The following is a 10,511-nucleotide window of genomic DNA, read 5'->3' on the forward strand; positions in this document are numbered from 1 at the left end:
TCCATGCAGATTTTTCAGATATTGGAGAAGTTGTTCACGGCGGAGAAGGAAGGAACAAAAGTTATAAGATGTTACCTAATACCGTGAAATCCCCAGTTCGTTCTTTGGTGAGTTCCCAATATTTCTATCCGTGACTTTCATTGCTATTAACATTAGAATCATGAAGCCAATGTTGTTAATTTTGTTGCATAATTTTACTCCATCAAGTCTTGAAGGTCTTCAATTTTCTGCTACTGAACAAGCAATCACTGATTTGAGTGACGAAGAAACTGCAAGTATTTCTTCACATGTTCAAATGTGGTGCTTCATAGATGAAAATATTAATTGTAAAGGACGTGTACAGGAGGATGTCGTCATTGGAGATGGAGAATTCTGGAACTCAATCATCCTCTAGGAATGGGAATGGAGGTAATTCCCAAGATTCGGAGCCGGATGGAAGTGATGTTCCTCTTGTCGTTGATGTGGACAATTCCAACCCCTTGGACACTTTGGAGACTCCCCAAGTAAGTATATATCATGTATATTCTTCATAGAAGTATAAAAGTGCTGACTTGTGAATGAATGAATGAGAACCCATGTGAATATATGAAAACTTAGTCGAATTTCGTCGTCAGAAAATTCAGAACCCAGCTTTTTAGTAGAAACGCTATAGAATCTTCGTCCGGTGTCGGATTTTGATGATCTTCATGTGAAAATTCAATCCCGGAAAATTTTCAAGCTTTAGAAAAGAAGATTTTTAAGTTTTGAGCACGTTCAGAGCCTGAAAAAGGCGAAATAGTAAACTTTCAGGAGACTTCCAGAACTTTTTCAGATTGCGCATCACTTGGTATTTTGGCCACATATACTCGCTCGTTCATCGGATTGTCATGAAATTTTGAAATGTCATAGAGGAAATACATACGAAGATAATGGAATGTGATCCATACTCATATTTATTGTATATTTCTCCCAGTTCGTCTCTTAGTACAGGGAAGAGTTCAGTTTCTTCAGACGGACTCATCGTAAAATGTGTTTTCATGAATTTCATGTTATTTGCTCGTGCCTTGAATGTAGTATGATGAAATTTGATGATATTTACTTGCGGGTATACTGTGTTTCATAATCTCCTTTGGCTTCGTGACTCTAACCTCATGTAATCTTCGTATTAGGTGCTAAATACCGAAGTTGAGGATACTGGAGCCAATGATGATAACTCTAACCCTTCCGAAGTTATTTATGAAGAGACAGCCATCCCTGCACTTTGAGGCCATAAGAAGGTCGCTGCTGATATTATGTAAAACCAGATGGTTGTTTCCTCAGTGATAGAAGAAACCGAGATAGCAGCGGAGAATACCGAAGGAACTGTTGCTTTGGTCGTGGAAGCCGCTCCAGTGACTGAGAACCGTATAATAGTGTATGAATATCCAACTGTAGGGGTTGATTTCAATCCTCCCTTTAACACTTCACTCCCGTATCATGAACTGGTCGGTGGATTCAGCATTCCCATTGGATATGCACGCTTGTACGAGACGATATGGAAGAAGTTTGGCCACATGATCGTTGACAGGAACCCTGGGCGTGCTTATGCGTTAACCATGCAAGTAGGCGTTATCTTGTGTGTCGTGAGTGATATGCATACGAGACCCAGGAATACCGTGACTCCAGATATACTCTTTGATTGGGAGTTTAACTTGGAGAATTCAGAAAGACTTGGCCTCAACGTGAAATGGCTTCGTAAGCAAATAAACGTTATCAAGGATTCATGTGAGAAGAACATACCCTTTCCCAATGACGCTGTGAAGGATAAGGAGGACAAGATTTGCAAGCTGACCGAGGAGTTGAACAAGGAAAGGGCGGCTTTGCAAATCTTGAAGGATGCTGATGAGTGAAAGCCTTTTCTAGCTGATTTCTTTTGATTATCTCTTGAACTTCTGAACTTCTGAGAGATGTGAGGTTTATACTTGCATTTTGATATTTAGATGGTTTTGGATTACTAATGGTTAAGGATTTTCTTGTAGATTTGATAGAGATTTTCTTTTACGAAATATTAATTGAGTTTTGATAAATTGCTGAATTCAAATACTAATTGCAAGTATTGCAAACGTTTTGTAGGAATTGAAATACAAATGAAAGAAAATCCTAAATGTTAAATCCAAACGCCATGAATGCTTCGAACGCCCAATACCTCAAATGTCCAATAATTTCAAATAAACGCCTTGAGCCAATTTTCGTGAATTATTGGCAGGGTTCTGTCATCTGTGTTGATCAATTTGTAGTATCCTCCGGCCACGGACTTAGCGACCATGAATGGTCCTTCCCAATTGGAGTTCCTTGTAGAATGAAGATCGCGCTGAACTGCCTTGAGAACCAGGTCTCCTTCATGAAACTTGTTAAGCTTGGTCGATCGTGCCTTGAATATCTTCCGCTGATTCGGAATTCCCTGTTTGACGGAATTCCACGATTGTGGCACATATGGACACTCGAGCGGAAGAGAGTATCCAGCATAGTGTTGATCATGCTTAGCCAGGTCTTCAACAATAAACCTCTCGATGGAGTGACCGATTTGAATAAGTTATGAACCCAACCATTGGGTGTAATATTGCTGCGGTGAAGTCACCCACTCGTAGCTTTTGATGGCTGCTAAATTGTTCATGGGGAGAAATCCCTGGACCATAGTAGCATATCTGAATATTGGTAATATTGGAGCATGAGGAGGAATAAGACTTGTATGAGCTCGAAACCTTCTGACAAAGGTGTGCGGATTATCTTCAAGTTCCTGCGTAAGTCCCATCAGAGTTTTTACTTCTTCCAGATGTTCAAACGGTGGTGACAGGATGTGTTGAAGGCATCGTTATCCTTCCAGCATGAATCCAAGTTCTTCCAAGGACCATGTCGTATCCAGGGTGTTCCTGGATTATGAAAAACCTAGCCTCAGTCCAGATCAATATTTTCGTAACTTTGAGAGTGATGAAGCCGTATGCGTCTCTGGAGATTCCTTCGTGGTCCCTGATTGTTATGGGAGCGTGGGTGGCTTCCTGTCGAGTAATACCAGCAGCTCTGAGAGTTTTCAAAGGGATGCTGTTGACAGCGGTACCAACATCGACGAACGCCCTCTTGAACTCATTTTATTTAATGTGCACTTTGGTGAGCAGTCCCCAGTCATACATTTCTTTGTCGGTGGCTGAAGGTTCAGTGGTAGTCTCTTGGATCAGCGGACGTTTTTCGGACACGATGTGGTTCAGTGCAGCAAACATGTCTTTCCTTTGAGATTTCGAAAGATACAACAACTCGCAGACATGTTCGATCAGAGATTGGACCGCTTCCTTGACATGAGGTTCAGAGATGGTAAAAGTTCTGACTGGGAGGGGTTTTTGTGTACTCCCTCAGTCCCTAGGTTGAGCTATCCTGATTCGACCTTTTCTTTGAATATGCGCTTCAAAATTTTGCAATCACTTGTGGGATGTCTGACGTATCTATGGAAGCGGCAATGCCGAGGATTTTCCATGGCTTCTTCAGTTGGTTCCTTCTTGACATAAGGCAATTTGATTGCACCATCTTGGATCTAGGCATCAGGTAGTTCATTAACTTCTTCCATTGAACATGGAAAATCAGGTGCTTCTGGATCTTCTGTATGCTGAGGAGGGACTTTCGAATTCTCCTTCTTGTGTGCCTTTGAAGGGGTGGAGGAAGTATGCTTGTGCTGTGGTTCTGATTTTCGCTTACTCCATTATGTGACAGCATTTGTTGAAGGTTGCAGGTTGTACTGCTTGTTGATCAAACACCTGCTTCCTCGAGTGTCTTTTGAATCCTCAATCTTTGTAGACTTTGTTCTTTCCAAAAGAGCGGGTGCAGTGGTTGCCGACCTCTTCGCATCTTCGGGAAGTTCTGAGAAAGTATGGAATCGAAGATTCTCCAGCAAGGCCCTGTAGATCGGGAGCATGCCATTGATGCACAAGTCCACCAATTGTTTCTCCATTACGTTTGGGTCGTGACAATCCAGGGCTTGGACTCTGAACCTTTTCACATAATCATTGGGATTTTCAATGACCCTCTGAAACATTCTTCCAAGGTCGGAGAGGGTGACTTGTTCTGACACGAAGAAGTATTTTATGTAGAATGCGTTAACCATTTCTCCCCAATTGTTGATGGTCCCTGGTGTGATGTTTTTATACCAGGTGTATGCCCTGCCTTTCAGAGATTTTGAGAATTCCTTGGACGAACAACATGATTATGTTCATGTTCTCCCAGAGCTTCGAGAAAACGAGAGACATGTTCCCGAGCATTGCCAGTTCCATCATACAAGGTGAAAGTTGGAGAAACGTAACCTTTTGGGATTGGAATCCTCTGCGTAGCGGCAGTATAAGGAGGTTGATGACGATGGTCATGCGATGTCTTGTCTTTTCCACGGTTCTCCAAGAGGTGCTCTAGATCCTCGCGAGTAATGAAGTTCGATGATCCCTTCACTGATGAGTTGTATGCAGCAGTTTTGTGGACTTCGTCGTCTTCTACTGTATGGATTGGAATTACTTTAGGATCGTCGTCTGAGGATTTCTCCTTCTCCTTTCCCTTCTCTTGAGTTTTCTCTGACATCTTGTCAGTAAGAGTTTTGAGATAATTACACAGCTCCTTCTGTGTAGCAGCCATGTTAGTCTGATTCTTTGCAAGAGTCTCATGCGCTTTGATAAGATCAGCAATGGTAGGTGGTGGATATCCTCTGACTTCTTCAGGGCGTCGTCCGGACAGTGGATGACCTTCGACGTGATGAGGAGTAATGTCACCACCATCAGTGTTGGAGGTCGGAATATTCTCCGGGATATTCTGATTGTTGTTGTTGCTAGTGCTAGCACGGTTTGTGTTAGGATTCGTAACTGAACCTGCCCTGAGATCAACCATCTTGTGAAATTTTGTGAGATTGCAACCGAGAGAATGATCTCCCACTGTGGTCTCCAATCTGTATATGGGGAAAAAAGATTTGCTAGTTTTTAAGGAATTGAGGATACGACCGTACGGAGGAGACTCCTCGAACCGAGCGAAATGTTAAACCTCACACAGATGCACCATGCAAAGGGGTTCTTTAGATTCGAGAGATCAATCTGTAGTACTCCGGCCTAAATCAAGACAATGACCGTTCCAGAGTAAATTCGGTCACAAGAGAGGATGGGTTAATCTGTAGGAGGGAAGCTGGGAATGTGTGGAATCAATGGTAATCAAAGATTGTGGGTGTGTGAATTCTGAATATGATAAGCTCTGAATGATTGAAATTGCTCAGTTGAAAGTAGTCGCTCAATTGATGAGTTGATGATCTCGTGTTGTCGATGAGACGTGAGATTCATGATACTGTTGATGCTGATGATTCAATCATGATTCAGAGACTTATTTATATTGCTGGAATTTCAGAGACTTATGAAGTGTTGATGGAATCAAGGAGTGGGGAAGTGGAGATCGTGTTTGAGACCAGTTGCTCAACGTGTGGAGACTTGGTCGATTTTCCACCCACTACCTCGTGAATTCCTTCAACTGATTGCACGACTTGCTCACATTCCATCGTATGTTTGAACACACGTGTCGTTGACCGCCAGACCAAAACCCCGAGTGATATCCCCCCAAAGTGACACGATTGACGTCTCGTGGTATGTTAGTCAATTGATGACTTTGTGGTTTGATGGGAAGATGAGTACATGTAGTTGCTGAGTTGAACATGATGTTTTGAAACTCATGAATTGAACATGTCATGAGACAGAGGTATAGTTCTTACGATGAAGTGAGCAAGTATTTCTCATTCGATGGATCGTTGAACATTGATTGTTGAACCAATATTCCTTGGTTTGAGCAAATATTTATCATCTGAGCAAGTGTTGCTCATGTGATGAATTGTTGAATATTTGATCGTCTGAGCATGTGTTGCTCATCTGATGGATTATTGGCAGCGTACCAAAAAATGTTAATTAGAATACTGGTCGTTGAACCGATCATAATTAATAAAATTAATGACCATGAGGTCGTCGTAAAATTATTAAGGTTGGAATATGGAATGATGATCCTTGGATTCAGAAACCCTAATTTGATCAATTGATGATCAATTCATGGTTCGTCAGAAGTTTAACCATAGGACGAAGGAGAGAGCGACTACACGGGACCGTGGATCAACCATGTAGTTTCCATATGCTCACGTGAGCAAATACGAAGAACTCCTGAAGAGTTGACGATTTGTTGGTGGAAGAATGATTAAATGCTGGCTTAATCATTTATTCAAAAACGCTCGTCTGAGCCTTAGGTGAGAAAACCTAATTAATTATGACGAGGCGAGGGACCGACCATGGAGTCATGAAACCGGCCCTGCGTTGTCACGTGACCGCCTGACGATCACTTCATGAAAATCCAAAGTGTTTGGAAGAGTTTCGGACCTAATACGAGAAATTGTGCAAATTAGGTCAAAACTGTGAAAATTGATGGGACCGGCTTCTGTGAGCCAGAGAGCCAATCTTGGTCAGTCAAGATAGCGTGCTTGCATACCCAAGGCGTCCGCGTCTCAGTCCTGAGAATTTTGATATTTTCTGGCGTGTAATTGAGCATCCATTCGAGAAAATATGCCAAAATTAGGGTTTCGACGAAACTGAGGAAAACACCATGAGATGTTGAAAAATAATTATAAAATAAGGAATAAGGAAGCGTGGGACCTCCGTGGTCAAGGCATGGTCGGCCGGTCGTGACCACGGTCTCGTGGTGCCTTTTCCTTAATTTTATAATATTTTGATGATATTATGAAAAATTCATGAATTTTGAGAAATTTGATGAATTTAGGGAGTTCCCATGAATTGAAGGAGTTTTCATGAGTTCATGGAAGCAAAATAATAAAAACACGGGTGTGTGGGACCATGGAGGCATGGCCGGCTATGGACCAGTCCCACGAGTTTTTCATAATTTTTTTAATATTTTTAGGTATTTTTGATGATTTGAGGGAATTTTTCCTAATATGAGAGAAATACCATAAAATCAAGGAATTTGATGAATTCAAGGAAAAATAGGATAAATAATAATAAAATAATAAAGCAAAGAGCGTGTGGGACCGGCTAGGGCATGGCCGGACGGCTAGTGGCCCGGTCCCACAAGTTTTCATTATTTTATTTTATTATTATATGATGATTTGTGCAAAAAATACCATGAAATCAAGGAGTTTTTTCATGAAATTATAGAAATAATAATAATAATAATAATAAAATAATAAGGAACCGTGGGGTGTGGGGCCGGCTGGGACCAAAACATGGCTGTTTGGCCAATGGTCACGCCCCACACTACTTTCCTTAATTTTATATTATTTGTTATGGATTTATGGAAGTACCATGAAACCGAGGAGCTTCCTCGAGAAGAAGGAGATTTGATCAGATGAGAGAATTTTCATCAAATCATGGAAAATAATAAAAATGTATTAAAAATATAAAACTGGCGTGGAACTGACCACGACGCGGTCGGTAGGTCGTGTGTCCGTGTCCCAGCACCTTGGTCAATATTTTTAATTATTTATTATTTTCTTCCCTATTTTGCATAGTCGTTTCGTTGTATTTTGAAATACTCGTTCGTGCGGTGACTGTTAGTGTACCGTCGTTGAATACACTTTCACCATTTGAATCGGGGCTTACTTAGAGGTAGCTCAGACGCCCGGTTGTTGATTATTTATTACTAATTGTGGAATCCAGTGGAGAATAATTCACAAAACTGAGTAATAAGATGTTTATTATTAATTCATAGGATCAGCTGAGGATTCGACTACGAATTCAGAATAATAAAGTGAGCATTACCATTCCATGGGATCGTAGATTCGACCATAGAATCGGAGTAATTAAGATTTATCTATTACCATTTATGAGACCAGTTGTGGATTCGATAATGAAATCGGAGTAATGAGATAATATATTTATTGTTATTCCATGAGATCAAGCCGTGGATTCGATCATAGAATCTGAACAATTGTTTATTGCCATTCCGTGGGACCAGTCGCAGATTCAACCATGGAATAGGAGCAATTGTTATTGCCATTCCATGGGACCAGTCGTGGATTCGACCATGGAATACGAGCAATTGTAATTAGGAATAATTAACTTTGTGGCTCTATACTAGCAGAGCAAGCTGTCTAGGAGCATTAATTATCTCGATATGAGCTTGTCGGTAAGTCATATCCTTTATATAGTCAGGGTAAACTCGTTGTTTGTTCCTGAAGACGTTATCGCTCTATACTAGCAGAGTAAGTTGTCTAGGAGCCGTCCATCTCGTGATACTATATAGAATTAATCACTGAAAGTATTCAGTATTCATGAGATATGCCGTTGTCCAGTCGTGAGACTACATATCTACATGTACTCTGAGAGAAAGTACTCTCCGTTGAGAATTCGATGAGAGACCCGTGTCTCGATACTCACGTCTGATTGTTGGATCAGAGCTTCGTATAATTATGAGTTTATGATTTTAGCCCTTGTCAAAAATCCACCATCTACACGCCCAAGGAAGGAAACCGGTCCCACCCAAAAATTCCATGCTTGCACGGCGCGTTCACATGGACAATAGCTAGCGGTCGGTCAAAGTTCTTCCGGGTAAACTTCATTTATCTCGTCTCTCTCACATATGTATGTCACCATCTCATGCCTACCCCACAATGATGTTACCATTATGTGCTAGGCAGGGGACTTAATGTTGATGGTGGATTTTCATTTAAGGCTAAAATTGTAAAACCAAATTTATACGCTGACATCCTGCAAAGGATAAAGCCACTGATAAGTGATGAATACTTCTTCACTTTACTAATTCACCTAGAATGGAGCATGTGGCAATAATCCCAGTATTCTGTGAATTAAAATATACAAATTCATCCAGGATGGAGCATGTAGCAACAATCCCATATACCCTGTGAATTTACAGCATTATTAATTAATGCATGACTAGCCTTGTGTTTCCTGTGTTGTTCCCGCAGAACTCTCATTATTAGTGCGTCATGACGACTGAGTATTGCTCTCAACAAAGTAACACAAATCTCCAAGTGTTAATAGTGAGGCATGCACGAAATACCCGTACAGGCTACTCTCGGTGTGTTATACTATACCGATTGAGCATACATCTCTCGGTGTGTTATACTAGCCCGATTGAGCGTCTGGACTGTCCATATCAGTCTCATAAACAATCACGACCACGCAAGTTGGCCGCATGATTTAACCAGCCTAGACGATCCTCAGCGGGAGCAGGCTACCACCTTAATGACCAACAGCGGGCCAGTTTATGCCCTGGTCGGTCTAATACATACCACTCCTCCCAAACGTCCACCGAACACCAGCCTAAATATTAGGCTGGTGTGGAGCAGCTTGTGCGCAGAAAGACCGCCAACGGCAGTCTCAAAACCAGCCACGGCCGTCCAACTTCACCAGCATGATTGGAAAGCGTGGATCATACCATGACGGGTTGGACAAGCGTTGTCCTGCACACCGGCGGGCCCACTCTTTTCTTACCTGACCGACTTTCTCACGACCTAGCCAGGGAGGAGCGAACGCTTGCTCAAAGTTCGGGCGGCGTGATACTTTATAGGTCGCAGGAAATTCTACTAAGGGTCTTAAATCGATCACGACCATCCAACTTCACCGGCATGTTTGGATGGCTTAGATCAGACCCATAGTCATCAGATAGGTATTGGCATGTTCACCACCGGCCCAATGTGGGCCCCACATGGTCGGCCACCCCAGACAAGGAGCATAGCTTGCAAATTCGTCCATCCAAAGTAGCGTGCACACGAAACCCTAATTAGGGTTTGCGGCATATCACATGTGTCGCAAATCAGTCACAACCATCCATCTTCGCAGGCATAGATGAAGGGTGTAGATGTAGATTCAAAGGGTCCCAAGCATGTCAATACAATCACGGTGGACCCGTCTACGTGCGTGACCAATCGGCCAAGGCCGACCATAGCTAGACGCCTCGATTCGTGCGCCCAAACTAGGCACGGTCGCGCGGTTTCCAATTGCAAACCGATCTCGACCACTCAACTTTGCCGGACAAATTGAGTGTCTTAGATCACATCTCCATTGGACAGTGAGGTACGGACGTGTACACCGGCAATCCATCTACACGCATGCCGGTCGGTCTTGCCAAAAACATCTCCCATGCATGGATTCGACCAAGCTGAAAGTAGGTGCTTGTGCACCTCCTAATCCCTAATCCGACGGTCGCAGATGTGGGTCGCAAGTCATCTCGTCCGTCCAACTTCGCCAGCTTGGACGGACAACCTAAGACAGGAGTTAGGCGACCAATGAAACATCACCATGATTACCGTCTTCCACTCTTCCACATAGAGTGATCGGTCAAAGCGTAGCTTGCCCATGCAACCTCCAAACGATCACTCGAAGATGGCTGGACGTGATGCTATTTTAAGACGCTTAATCTGCGACTTACTCCGTTAAGCTTAAAACAACGATGCTTTGTACATGATGAATATATTCGATGCATTACATGCATAGAATACACACGATATTTCATAAACATCGACTTCCTAAATA

This window comes from Papaver somniferum, chromosome 7 (genome assembly GCF_003573695.1).
Source record: "Papaver somniferum cultivar HN1 chromosome 7, ASM357369v1, whole genome shotgun sequence".
Lineage (NCBI taxonomy): Eukaryota > Viridiplantae > Streptophyta > Magnoliopsida > Ranunculales > Papaveraceae > Papaver > Papaver somniferum.